Genomic DNA, 12624 nt, shown 5'->3' with positions numbered 1-12624 from the left:
TGTCTCCAGTGCCCTCGGGAGAGAGGGAATAAGCAGCCCCCAGACCGCTCTCTGCAATGGGAAAAAAAGGAACGGGCTCTGTGGACAGCCATCCTGGTAGGGGGAAGTCAGCAGCCATGGAACAAACTCCAGTTTGAGTCACAAAGAGTCTTTTCATCTATAAAGGTCAGATACAGATGCTGACCTCAGCCTGGAAGTCCAAAATGAAAGAAAATCCTGGGTCTCCTAGCTCGCACCAGCTCTGACCTGCTTACAATGATCTAAACTCTGCCCTCTTTGCCACAGGGCAGCTCTGCCCAGGGAGGGGGCAGGCATGTTGTTCATTTAAAACACCACTTCGCTAAGTCACCAGCCATAAAGCCCACCTGGGTTTCTAGCAGCACATACCAGTCATCTGATTAATGACACATACATAAAAATCCATCCCTAGGAGCCAAAGGTTGAAATGAAACAGGAGGGCTAATTGCTAATATAGGAATTAACATCGGAGAGCTCTGATCTTTAAGGCAGCTATGAACTGTAAAGCTGAGGGCTTGAGGATCGTTTCTACTTCGGGAGGAAGCCCTGAGGGCCAAGGGTGAGCAGTGGCTCTGGAAGATAGGCAGGTGGTCAAGGGAAAACCCAGCCATACCTGCCCCCCTCTGGATGGCCACTGAGCTCACATGTGATTGTCATGACATGGGAGTACCCCAGAACCACAGCACAGCATCATCTTCTTCAAAGCTCTTGGCTCCCACACTGCCCTGTGTGCGCCTCAGATTGTAGCCCTCTGAAAACCAGTGCCCTCCCCACTGGACTGTGAGCTCCTGGAGGATGGGGGCATCTCTTTGGATCCCCAATGTCTTGTACAATGCCTGGAGCATGATTAGATTCAGAATATGTTTGCTGGATGGAGAGATGGGTAGATGGAAAGATGGAGAAATGGATAGAGGGAGAGATGGATGGATGAATGGACAGATGGAGAGATAGATAGAGAAATGGATGGATGGATGAAAAGATGGAGAGATGGATGGATGGATAGAGGTGAATAGATGGATTGATGGAGAGATGGAGGGATGGAAGGATGAATACAGAGACGGAAGGATGGAGAGATGGGAGGATGGATGGAGAGATGAATGGATAGATTGGAGGGATGGATGGATGAAGAGATAGAAGGATGAATGGAGAGACAGATGGAAGGATGGATGGAGAGATGAATGGATGGGTTGACAGATGGAGAGATGGATCAGTGAATGGAGAAATGAGAAGGAAGGATGGATGGATGGAGAGATGAATGGATAGATGGATGGATGGATGGATGGATGAATAGAGAAATGGTGAGATGGAGGGACTGAGAGATGGTGGGATTGAGGAATGGAGGGAGAGATGGAAGGATGGAGGGATGTATGGATGGAGGGGTACACAAGAGAGCCTCAGGAGAAGCCCAGGGCCCCTCAGTGCAGTGTTTGGTGGAGGGTCTGTTTCTCTTGCGCTGTCTATGAGTAGTGTAGCCAGAAGGAAATTGGCCTGGAGTTTGAGGCCCTGACTCTGCTTCAGGTTGTATAACCCTGGACAAGTCCCACTCCCTCTTCTTAGTCCACACAATGGAGGTGGTCCTCCCTGACCTGCTAGCCATGCTGTCTTCCCAAGCTCAGGGAAGATGGCAAGGCAGAAATTACTGGGAAGGGACAAGGTGCATTGTCCCCTGGCATATACGTATGGGCAGATTCGGCCAAAATGCAGAGGGTAATGCAGAGATGTGAGACTGGGGACTTGGCGTTCTCTCCCTCCTTTCAAATTTCTTTTAATACAGTGGTGATGTTATTGATGATAACAAAAGTAGAATGGTGTAAGCATCTCAAAGTACTTTTACTCAAAATGGAAGCTTTTATGATGTTGACTCAAAAAATGGTTTACTGGTTTTGAGCACGGAGACCAGACCTGGAGCCTGTGGGAACAGGGGAGGCCAAGGGGATGAGTGTAACCACTAACTTCACACGGCGTGGTCTCCACTCACTCGAGCCAGGAGGGTGGCCACTGGGGGCGCTGTGGCTCTGGCGGGAGGTGTCTGCCAGGCGCACGCATTTACATATTTATTCTTGGGCCTCCTTTGGTTCAGTGAATGCAGGTGGCTACTAATGATCATCATTATGCACCCACACAAGGGAAGAGCCACAGTGCTGCTGGAGAGCTCACACCTCCCAACCACTGCCAGCCAGACTCACTTGGAAAACCAATACACACCCCAGAAGCCTGAGAGGCCCCACTCATCAAGGGCACAGACGCCGAGGAGCCCAGTATCCCAGCACTGGGGTTCCAGGAGGCTTTGCAGGCCCCAGGGAAGGTGGGGGTGGGGGCTGCAGCAGGGAAGGTGGACTGAGGACATACAAAGCTGGATGGGCACCAAGAGCCTCACTTAGTGCCTTGGTTTTCTAAATGAGGAAGCAGATGGGAAGTTCGCTGAGTGCATTTATTAAGCACCAACTGTGTGCAAGGCACTGAGCCAGACGCTGGGGGATCCAGCCTCAGGTCCTCCCTTGAAGCCAGGGAGACAATTCTTTTCATGCTATGTCATTGCTGTCATGGTTCACAGGACCACACAAGCTAAGGGGAGGGTGGCCCATTGCAGGAAGGGAGGGATGACGTCTGCATGGATTCTTACAGAAGGGGAACAGTACAGTGAAGGGCCAGGCTGGAGCCAGCTCAGGGCGTTAGTGGGCAGTCGTGGCAGACACGGCAGGTGGGCTGGGCAGGGCCCTTGGAGACTACCGTAGCAGCATTGCCTCTATCCTGACAGCTATGGGACACTCTCAGGATAAAGCTGAGAAGCTATGGGAAGGGTCTGAGGCGAACACACCAGTGGGATGAACTTGCCTCCTTTTTGGGTTCTTAATTTCAAAAGCAGAGCTCAGTGGTTTCTCTCTTTATCGGGAGGCAGCGGCCACGGCTGGCTGGAGCCTCTAGGCTCCCAGGACACGGCCGTCATCCTCTCAAAATGCCGAAGCCTGCTGCCCCTGCCCCACCCCCATTGGTATAAAACAATTTCTGCGCCCCGGCCAGGGAGGCAGATGACCTCATTGGACTTTCTCCATCTCTCGCTTTCATGGAGAAATTACAATTTATAATTGGATGAAATCACGCGGGTGGTAATAGCAGTAAGGGCTTGTGCTGGAGCCGGCCGCCTTCCCCCCCGCACGCAGGGACTCTGTCCTCATCTTCCCCCCTGCGTAAGCCCCACCGCACCCCTTCCAGGGCCTGTGCCCCACCTGTAGTATTCACCAGGGACTGGCCATTCAGAATCGATGTCCCATGGGGCTTGCTGGCTCTGAAACCTCCTTTCTCCTAGGGCAGCTTGTCCCAAGAAAACTGCCCCCGCCACTCTGTCCACCCCATCAGACTCAGCCTGCACACCACCTGGCTGGCACACGCCCTTCCCGAATGCCTTCCCTGCCAGGCTGTGAGTCCCGTGGGCAGCCACCCCCTATCTGGGTGCTGGGCTTATTAAAACATGAACCCCAATATCCCTGTTTTTATTTGTAACAGCCTCCAACAAGCATTTCTCAAATCAGCCACCTTAGGCCCTACAAAGACAAGTGTCCAGATGCAGCTGAGCCCATCTGGATCTGATTTCAAACCAGAGCGAGCACTCTCAGATGTGTAATAAAAGCCCTTTTCCAAAGAGGGGCTCCTGCAGGGGGAATACGGACACCAGGGCACCACGGCCTTTCCACATGCCACACTAATGAGAGGTGCTGGGGAGGGCTCGGGCTTTTGTTTTGGATTCTGGAACAGCCTGCCCTGCCCTCCGTCTGTGCGGAAGGGGAGGGCGGTTGCCGGTGTTGAGGACTGACCCCCCACCTAGGAAGTGGGGTGGGCACCGGACAGAGGCCAGGAACATGGAGACCCAACTTCCCCAGTTCCCTGACGGTTCTGCTTCCCATGGTGGGGAAAGGCAGTGCTTGTTCTGGAAGCCCAGGCCATGGCGGTCCAGTTGGAGCTTTTGAATGACATTTAGCAAGAAGAGCAGGTGCTGGGGGAATTGGAGCCAGCTCTGGGCTGGGCGGGTGGCCCTGCAAGGCCAGGAGCTCAAAAAACTTCATTTTTCTCTTCCCAGTCCTTCCACCCCCAGGGAGGGAAAACCAGGTAGCTGCAAGGCTGGGCACTATGCATAGCCAACTGTTGTCAGGATTTGGAAAGAGGCAGGAGATGGGGAGAATAACCCCAGGCCCTTCCCCGGCTCATGGGCAAGTGGCATTTAAAACAAAAAACAAAAAACAAAAAAAAAACCGGATCCAGGCTGGGTGCGGTGGTTCATGCCTGTAATCCCATCACTTTGGGAGGCCAAGGCAGGCAGATCATGAGGTCAGGAGATCAAGATCATCCTGGCCAACATGGTGAAACCTCACCTCTTCTAAAATACAAAAAAAAAATTAGCCAGGTGTGGTGCCTTGCACCTGTAGTCCCAGCTACTCAGGAGGCTGAGGCAGGGGAATCGCCTGAACCCGGGAGGCAGAGGTTACAGTGAGCCGAGATCGCACCACTAGCCTGGCGACAAAGTGAGACTCCATCTCAAAAAAGCAAAAAAAAAACAGGATCCAAAGCAAAGGGGGCTGCAGCCCAGTGGCCCTGATGGATGCTGTCCCAATGCGGTCCCTCATGTCTCTGGGCTTAATCACTGGTATTGTTTTTGGCAGGTAAGGAAGCAGGCAGTGGGCGAGAAGATGGATTCCTTTTTGGAAAGACAAGACCAGGGGGTGAAGCGGGAATAACCCATCCTCCCTACCTTCCCAGCAAGGAAACCTCTACAAACAGGAGCAGCCAAGCGGGACTGAGGCCCTCGCCCCCCAAGCATCTTCCCAAAGAAGGGCATGTGGGGGCCTGACAGCTCAGCTGTACGTGTCAGCAGCTCCAGCCCCACCGTGAACATCTGAACTCCTCAGCGGGGTAATAGACCCCTCCTTCCCCCCGGAGACGCAGCCTGAGTGACAGGAATACGGAGCCTTTGGAGAGTGGCTCCCTCTCAGCTCTGTCATGCAAGAACGCTCTCTGCACCCAGCCCATTCTGCCAAGTGACTTAAAGGGATTTAAAAAAAAAGCCTTGGTAAACCAAAAGGGGGTAAAAGCCAAAAGCCACGCAGAGGCCTTTCAGAAGAGGTGGCGGCCTGCAGACAAAAGGGCAAGAGTTGAAAAGGGCCGTGGAGGTAGCAAGCAGCAGAGGCCACCCTGCTCGGGGCTGGGTGCCAGGCCACAGGGCATGCCCGACGAACAGGGAGTCGGAACCCCCTCAGGCCACCCTCAGGAGTCCTGGGGCCCAGAGGGGTGTCCCTGTACCCCCTGTGCGCAGGACCCTCACTCTGCAGGGAGAAGCCAGCTGCGCCCGCGGCCTAGGGTGCCAAGGATGCTGCTGACTGTGGCCCGCAGCCTCATCTGAACGCCAGAAGACCAGAAGACTGAGGCATCGGATCCCCTCTCTGTGCCCTGGGGTGCCCCAGCACTGCCCAGTCACCCCAGGTCTGAGGTCTGTGTCCCTAGTGGTGCAAGGCCTGGTAGGACCACGGGGCCGGGAATGTGAGCGCCATCTGAGCTCACGGTGTCCCGAGTTGCGGCTTCGTGACTTTGGCGTGTGCCTTCAGACCAGCAACTCGTCGGACCCAGAGGGCTCCTGGGCTGCAGCGACGAAGGAGGTAAGGCCCAAGGATAAGGGAAGGGCTCCAGGGTGGCCCAGGGTTCCTCGCGCCCAGACAGCTGGGTCCCGCCCTCCAAAGACCCCTTTCCCGGCCAGAGCTCCACGGGTCTCCACAGGTCTGCAGCTCCATCCCATCCACCCACTCACGCAGTTCACGCAGCTGGCGGCTTCTGCTTGCCGGCATAAGCATCATTTGCCACCTGGTGGTCCCTGTGCTGCTGGGCTTTACCCAGCAGCTGGACCTGGGATGTAACGGCGTGGCCTCTCCTGGAGTAAATGGCCCTGCAGTGGGGTGGGGAAATCTCATTTTGAGCCCCCTCCCTAACGGTGGTGGCAGTGAGGCCTGGTGGGTGGTGGGCAGGAGCTCTGGTAACCTAGGCTACTTTCCCTGGTGCCTGCTGCCCTTGAACGGGAGGGAGTCCACAAGTCTACATCAGGGTCTGCTGTCTGGGTAGCAGGGTCTGCTACCTGCTGTCTGGCCAGGGACCCAGGGTGGGGTTGATCCAAAGCTACTGCCCAAGGTCCTGCTCCTGTTGGCCCTTGGGCATCGTCTGCGCTGGCTTCCAGTTCAGCCTCTTTGTTGGTTACAGGAGCCAGCTGAGGCCCAGAGAAGGGCAGCGAGTGCCCCAAGGGTCACACAGCAGGCGGTGAGCGCTCCCTCCCACTGAGGTGGAGCTGACTCCTCCAAGGATCCCCGGAGGCCGGAGGGAGAGGCTGCACCTCACCTCGGAAAACACAAATCCCAGGCAACCTTAAGCCACCGTGCCCTGGGCAGGACAGGGAAGCCCCAATTCATTACCAAGATGGAAAATGACACTTCCCACGCTCTTCCTCAGGAGAGGGGTTGATTTATGATTGCACCAGGGCCTGGGACATTCGTCAGAGCGGCACAGCGTGCACGCCGTCTGCGGGGGCATTAATAGCCGTGTTATTAGCCACCGGCGTGAAAGATGCCCTGCGGATGGGCTATTTGCTGTTATTTATTATAAAAGTGCGCCAGCCCGGCAGCGGGGCCGCGAACGCGCCTGAGCCTGAGCTGGGCCCCTGCCCTGCAGCCCTTCTGCTCCCAGCTGCTCCTCTCCCAGTGCCCAGCCCTGGTCCCTACTGCCCCTCCAGTCCCTAGGAGGGCTTGGGGGTCATTCCTAGGTTGTAGCGAAGCTGGAGGGGAGCAGCTGCTGCCCCCCAGGCCTGCTGCCATGGAAGATCTGCTCAGTGGCTCTGTGCAAAGGGAGGCAAGGAACAAACGCTCTGGGCAGACAGACCTGGGTTGGGGCCTGGCCCTCTGGTTGTGAGCGTGTGACCTTGGATAAGTCTGCCCCTCCCTGCGTGCCTCCCCTTTCTGCATTGGGGATGCAGCCTCTCCCCTCTACACAGGCTGTGGCCAGCTGGCGAGAGCATTCTGACGTGCCCAACACTCAAGCACCCAGCCCTGCTAGCTACTGCTAACGCTAACAGGCGTGACCCCACAGGCATGAGTGGCCCCCCAGGCGTGAGTGGCCCCACAGGCGTGAGTGAGCCCACAGGCGTGAGTGAGCCCACAGGCGTGAGGGGTTGCGGACCTGCTGGTGGAGAAGAGCAGCCCCTGTGAGACCCCGCTGGAGTTGGGACACTGTACCCCAGCACCCTCCCTGTGCCAAACCCCTGGGAAAGGGTTAGAGTTGGGCGCCAAGGCCCCAGGAGATGGGCGGGGAGGCTGCCCAAGCTGCTGGAGGGCTCTGTCTCCACCCCGTCTCATCCATGCGGAGCCTCAGATTTTCCTCATCTGCAAAAAGCAGACAATCACTGAGGTCCTTTATCTCATGATTCCAGGGTCCTGAGTGGCGAGTTCCATCCATGTGTGTATCTGTGGGGTGGGCGGGAGGGGAAAAGGCCTGTGTAGTAAAGTGAGGCTCACCTCTGATAGTTGGAGACAGACACGCGGCTGGGCAGTGCCAGGCCAGCATCCATATCAGTGGGGGTGAGTAGGGACGGCCAAGAGTCTCCCTTTGGGGCCACAGAGGTCCCACTGGGCAGCTGAGACAGGTGGTAGGAGACCTGGGAAGGGGAGAGCTCCGGATATCAAGTCTGAGGCCTGGGTTTGTGGCCACCCCTCTGCCATCTGTGGCACAATCCAGACCCTTCCCTTTGCCTCTTTGGGCTGCTGTGGTAAGGGCACCCTGGGTCACCACGGCATCCTGGGGTGGGCTGCAGGAAGGCCAGCCTCCCTCTTCTCTACCACCACCCGGCCCTGGGTCTAGGTTCAGGGGCCTCCCTTTTGGTGGCCCTGTTCATTCATTCATCAGATGTTTACTGAGTACTTTCTGTGCCAGGCTCCATGCCAGGCACAAGGCAGACCATGTCCTAACTGTAGGAGTTTACATTCCAGGGGGAGGAGGCAATCCGTAAACTGATGACGGAGCAGGACCTGCCTCCCACCTTCTCAGGGTTGTTCTCAGCCCCTGAGAGGCCCTGCCCTCAGAGCCCAGTGCCAAGCCTCTGATCTAGGATCAGTGAGTGTCGCCCATCACCAGCCTTTCCTAGTCATACTGCTCCTCTCCAGGCCCTCTGCTGCGGCCCAGGATCCTAAAGGAGGCTGAGGAGGGAAGCGGCGCAGAGCCCACAGCCTCAGCCCTGTTCTTGGGGACTGTCCCCAGCCCTGCTGGTGCTGCTGCTCTTCCTTTTCCTCGCCCCCCAAAATAAAGACCTTTAGCCCCTCTCCTTCACTCTGAAACTCCACTGAGCTTTCTTTTATTTATTTATTTTTTTTTGAGATAGCGTCTCACTCTGTCACCCAGGCTGGAGTGCAGTGGCACAACCTCAGCTCACTGCAACCTCCGCCTCCCAGGTTCAAGGGAATCTCCTGCCTCAGCCTCCCAAGTAGCTGGGACTACAGTCACGCACCACCACACCCAGCTAATTTTCGTATTTTTAGTAGAGACGGGGTTTCACCATGTTGACCAGGCTGGTTTTGAACTCCTGACCTCAGGTGATCCACCCGCCTCAGCCTCCCAAAGTGCTGGGATTACAAGGAACCACCTCGCCCAGCCCACTGGGCTTTCTTTTTCCCTTTCCTAAAGGAATTAAGTCTCAGTTTAGGCAGCTTTACTAAAAATGGACACAGACAGACAGAAACATCAGGTGTAGGCGCATCTTATTAAATAACGCCAAGAGAGAAAGGAACAAAATTACACGTGTCTCCTTTCATCCCCCCACCCCCTCCTGGCCTTGAATGGTTTAATATCGAACACTATTATCAATATAATTAACCTCCTAAGACACAATTCTAAAGTCTTGTTTTTTTAAAGCGATTTACATTCTCTGAAGTTCAGGACATCCCGCCGCCTGGCACCAGCACCGCCCAGACGGCCTATGCAGTTAGGTGCATTTATAGTGGATTTGCATACCTGTCTGCAATTACCGCTAGTGATAACAGCTGATGCATAATGCATGCGGCATGAAATTAGAAAAATAATTAACTTTAGGTCTTAAAAGAATCCCCGCCCCAGCCCCCATGCATCAGAAGCTCTAAATGATACCAGTGGACGGGATCCAGAGCAAAGTTGTTTAGGGTGATGGGTGTGGCTGGCTGGCACCCTGCCCTGGTGGGAGCTGGAGTTAGAAAGCCCTTGAGGGCCATGGCATCTAGCCCCTGCCCTAAGGAGATGCCTCTGGTGGGCCTGCAGTCCCTGGGGCATCTGCCTGAACTAGGGCTTGGAAAAGCCTCATTCACACAACTCAAGGCTCCCCTCTCTTCTTGCAGTTCATGTCTGGGGCTCGGGGAAGCACGGCTCATTGCTAGTAACCGTAATAGTCCCCTCATTCTGAATACGACTCTGCTAAGCATTGAAAGAAACCTTACTTTATCTCCACAAGAGCCCAGGGAAGTAGATAGTTTATGGCCACATTTTGCAGATAAAGACTTGAGACCCCTGTAATCCCAGCACTTTGGGAGGTCGAGGCGGGCAGATCACCTGAGGTCGGGAGTTTGAGATCAGCCTGACCAACATGGAGAAACCCCATCTCTACTAAAAATACAAAATTAGCTGGGCTTGGTGGCGCATGCCTGTAGTCCCAGCTACTCGGGAGGCTGAGGCAAGAGAATCGCCTGAACCCAGGAGATGGAGGTTGTGGTGAGCCAAGATCGTACCATTGCATTCCACTCTGGGCAACAAGAGCGAAACTGTCTCAAAAAAAGACTTGAGACCCAAGGCCACCCCACAGTAGGCTGAGCAGCTGGGTTGAGCCATGCAGGCCCCAGGTCTACTTGCCTTCGCAGGAAAGGGGCTTCCTGGGAAGAAGGAGGGGAGCTCTCCCTGGGTCTCCCTGAGCACCAGGAGGCAGCGGCCTGCCCTGTCTACCTCCTGGCCCTCTTCCCGCTGTCTTGTTTGCAGTTGAGCCCCCAGGAAGGTGGGGTCTCTCATTAATTTAAACAAAGGTTTGCTGAAGCCCCATCACAGAGCTGGAGATAATTGTGCCTTGGTGGGGCTTCCTGTCTAGTGGGAGGTGGGACTGGGGTCCCACTGGCCCTTCCTGCTCTGGAGCTGAGAAACTGCTTCTGCCCAGTCTGCCTGCACAGCATTCTCAGTGAGGACTTGAAGGCCTGGCAAGGTTTAGGGGAAACACAGGAATTATTGCCGAAGGGAGGGACTGGCAGGGGAAAGACCCTTGCAAGAGACCCTACCTGGGGGCTGGGAAGTAGGGAAAAGCCAGAGGACCCCAGGGTCTGCAGCAGCCACACACCAGTGCCAGGCTACACGGGCAGCCAGATTCCTAAGGACAGTGGCAGGCAGGTAGGCAGGAAGGAGGCTGAGGGGTGAGTGGGGGTGGGGGAGACGTGACCAGCATCCATGCACGTGAGCATGTGCTTGTCTTTCCTACATACAGAGTTTGCATGCAGGACACTTCCTTTCCTGACCTGGCCCTGCCTGAGATGCCCCCATCCCAGGGATGGGGCAGGTGAAAGAGGACACACGGGAGCGAGGCCAGACAGGGATGTGAGCTGTTTCCTTGCTGGCTTCCGGAAGCTCCTAGGACATGCCTATGAATAGAAAATAGCATCCCCAGGTTCCATGAGGGCCAGGAGCCAGCAGCGGGGTCCCCGGCAAAGGCTGAGCAGCAGACAGTCGGCCATAAGCCACCGCAAGTGGTGGGGAAGAAGCTCGGTGTCAGTGGCTTGTAAAGGCTTTGCAGTTGGGTGCAGACACCCACACTCAGCTTCCCTACTGCTCCCCTAGACCTGGGAAACCTGGGAAGCTGCTGTCTTCTCCCCACTCGTGACACTGGGCAGGAGCTCCACAAAGGGTCTAATGCACCGTGAGCACAGCTTCTGGGGAGGGCTGCAGAGGGAGCGGAGAGGGAAGGGAGAGAAGCCTCAGGACTTCTCAGGGGTAGGAGTGAGTGTGGCGTGGAGGAGGTAAGAAACTATTTCTGGCCACTAGGTGACCTGATGACAAAGGCCCATTTAAAACCCTCTTACCTCTCCCAACCCCTCCACCCTGCCACCAGCTTGGAGGGCCTCCCATAGGAGGCTGACACGGCCCCATAGGAGGGGACGGTTGATGGCCCCATCCACCAGCTCTGTTCGGCCCAGACATAGGGTCAAGGCTGCCAGCATGGCTTGGGGGAGGCTCAGGATTGCACCCACACAGTTTGAGGTGGACGGGGGGGCAACATCTCAACTTCACAGAGGCTGATAAGGGGTCAGCCTGTCCCGAAGGCGCAGCCAGGAGCAGGGGAGTAGAGAACGGGCCACTGGAGCATGGAGGACAGAGACAACAGCTACTGCAGAAGCTAGGCCGCGTGTCTGGGGAGGCAGAGATTTGTGGCAGCTTTTAAACTGGATGCGTCAGGGCCATCCAGATCGCACTCAGGAGGGGGTACTCTGCACATAAAATGTCAGCGAACCCTGAATTGTAAGTTCCCATGTAAGGGCCCCTATTATGACCACATTTATAGATGAGGAAATCGAGGCTCAGAGAGGGCAAGCAGCTTGCTCAAAATCACATAGCCTGAGGCCCAGCGTGGTGGCTCATGCCTATAATCTCAGCACTTTGGGAGGCTGAAGTGGGCGGATTGCTTGAACCTAGGAGTTCAAGCCCAGCCTGGGCAACATAGCAAAACCCCATCTCTGCAAAAAATATAAAAATTAGCTAGATGTGGTGGTGCACGCCTGTGGTCCCAGCTCCACAGGAGGCTGAGGTGGGAGCATCACCTGAGCCCAGGGAGGTCGAGGCTGCAGTGAGCCATGATCGAGCCACTGCATTCCAGACTGGGTGACAGAGTGAGACCCTGTCTCAAAAAAGAAATCACATGACCTGAAAGTGGCAGAGGCAGGACTTGAACCCAGGCCTCTCTGTCCTGGAGGCTGGCAGGGGCCAAGGACTGATAGAGCCAAGAATAATGCCAAGAATAATGCCCCAGGGCCCCCAGCTAAGCGGGGGGAGTCCTGGATACCTACAGCCGGAGCCATCCCACTGCTCCCCTCCCCCACCCCTGTGGCCCGCCAAGGATCCGGCTGTCAGTCATGGAGCTGGCAGGTCGTAACTCATACGACGCTGAAGTCTGAGGGATCCACGCAAGGACGACAAGCGATCCCATAAAAGACAGGCGATTTACCAGTTTAATTTGATGGCCGCATAAACTATGAAACACACAACAAGGGAATAAAAAGGCAGCCAGGCACCCAGGCAATTAAAGACTCCTCTGGTGAGGTGTGCCATCTTCCTCACCACCCCTAGGCCCCGCCCTATTTTCCTGTAGCCAGAGGGCTCAGCCTCGGGCTGGCCTTGGGGGGCGGGGGGTGGCAGGGGAGCCTCTGGCCAAGATGGATGAGGCCCACAGACAGTGGAGCGGAAAGGCCTTGGGTCCCTGCCTCCCAAATGCTTCTTGGTTATCTATCAAGCATCTCTGAAAGGTGCAATTTAGACTCTATTATGATGCTGAGGCCTCTGGAGGCTGAGGACCGTGGCCATGAGCTGAGC

The 12624-nt window shown here is 55.8% G+C and overlaps 2 protein-coding genes across 37 annotated transcripts in view; one reads left to right on the top strand and one right to left on the bottom strand.

Moving 5' to 3' along the window:
• Positions 1–12624, bottom strand: part of MACROD1 (mono-ADP ribosylhydrolase 1) — a 171676-nt gene that overhangs the window by 102256 nt on the left and 56796 nt on the right.
• The window catches only part of FLRT1 (fibronectin leucine rich transmembrane protein 1), an 83027-nt gene that overhangs the window by 63665 nt on the left and 6738 nt on the right, over positions 1–12624 (top strand). For all 7 annotated transcript variants that reach the window (XM_001115424.5, XM_077962510.1, XM_028833308.2 and 4 more), the window contains exon 2: positions 4674–5663. The gene's annotated coding sequence lies outside the window, so the exon portion shown is untranslated. The remainder of the gene's footprint in view (positions 1–4673; positions 5664–12624) is intronic.

Source organism: Macaca mulatta, chromosome 14 (assembly GCF_049350105.2).
Source record: "Macaca mulatta isolate MMU2019108-1 chromosome 14, T2T-MMU8v2.0, whole genome shotgun sequence".
Classification (NCBI taxonomy): Eukaryota; Metazoa; Chordata; class Mammalia; order Primates; family Cercopithecidae; genus Macaca; species Macaca mulatta.
Note: the sequence above shows the minus strand (reverse complement) of the source record. Positions and strands in the feature narration are given on the sequence as shown.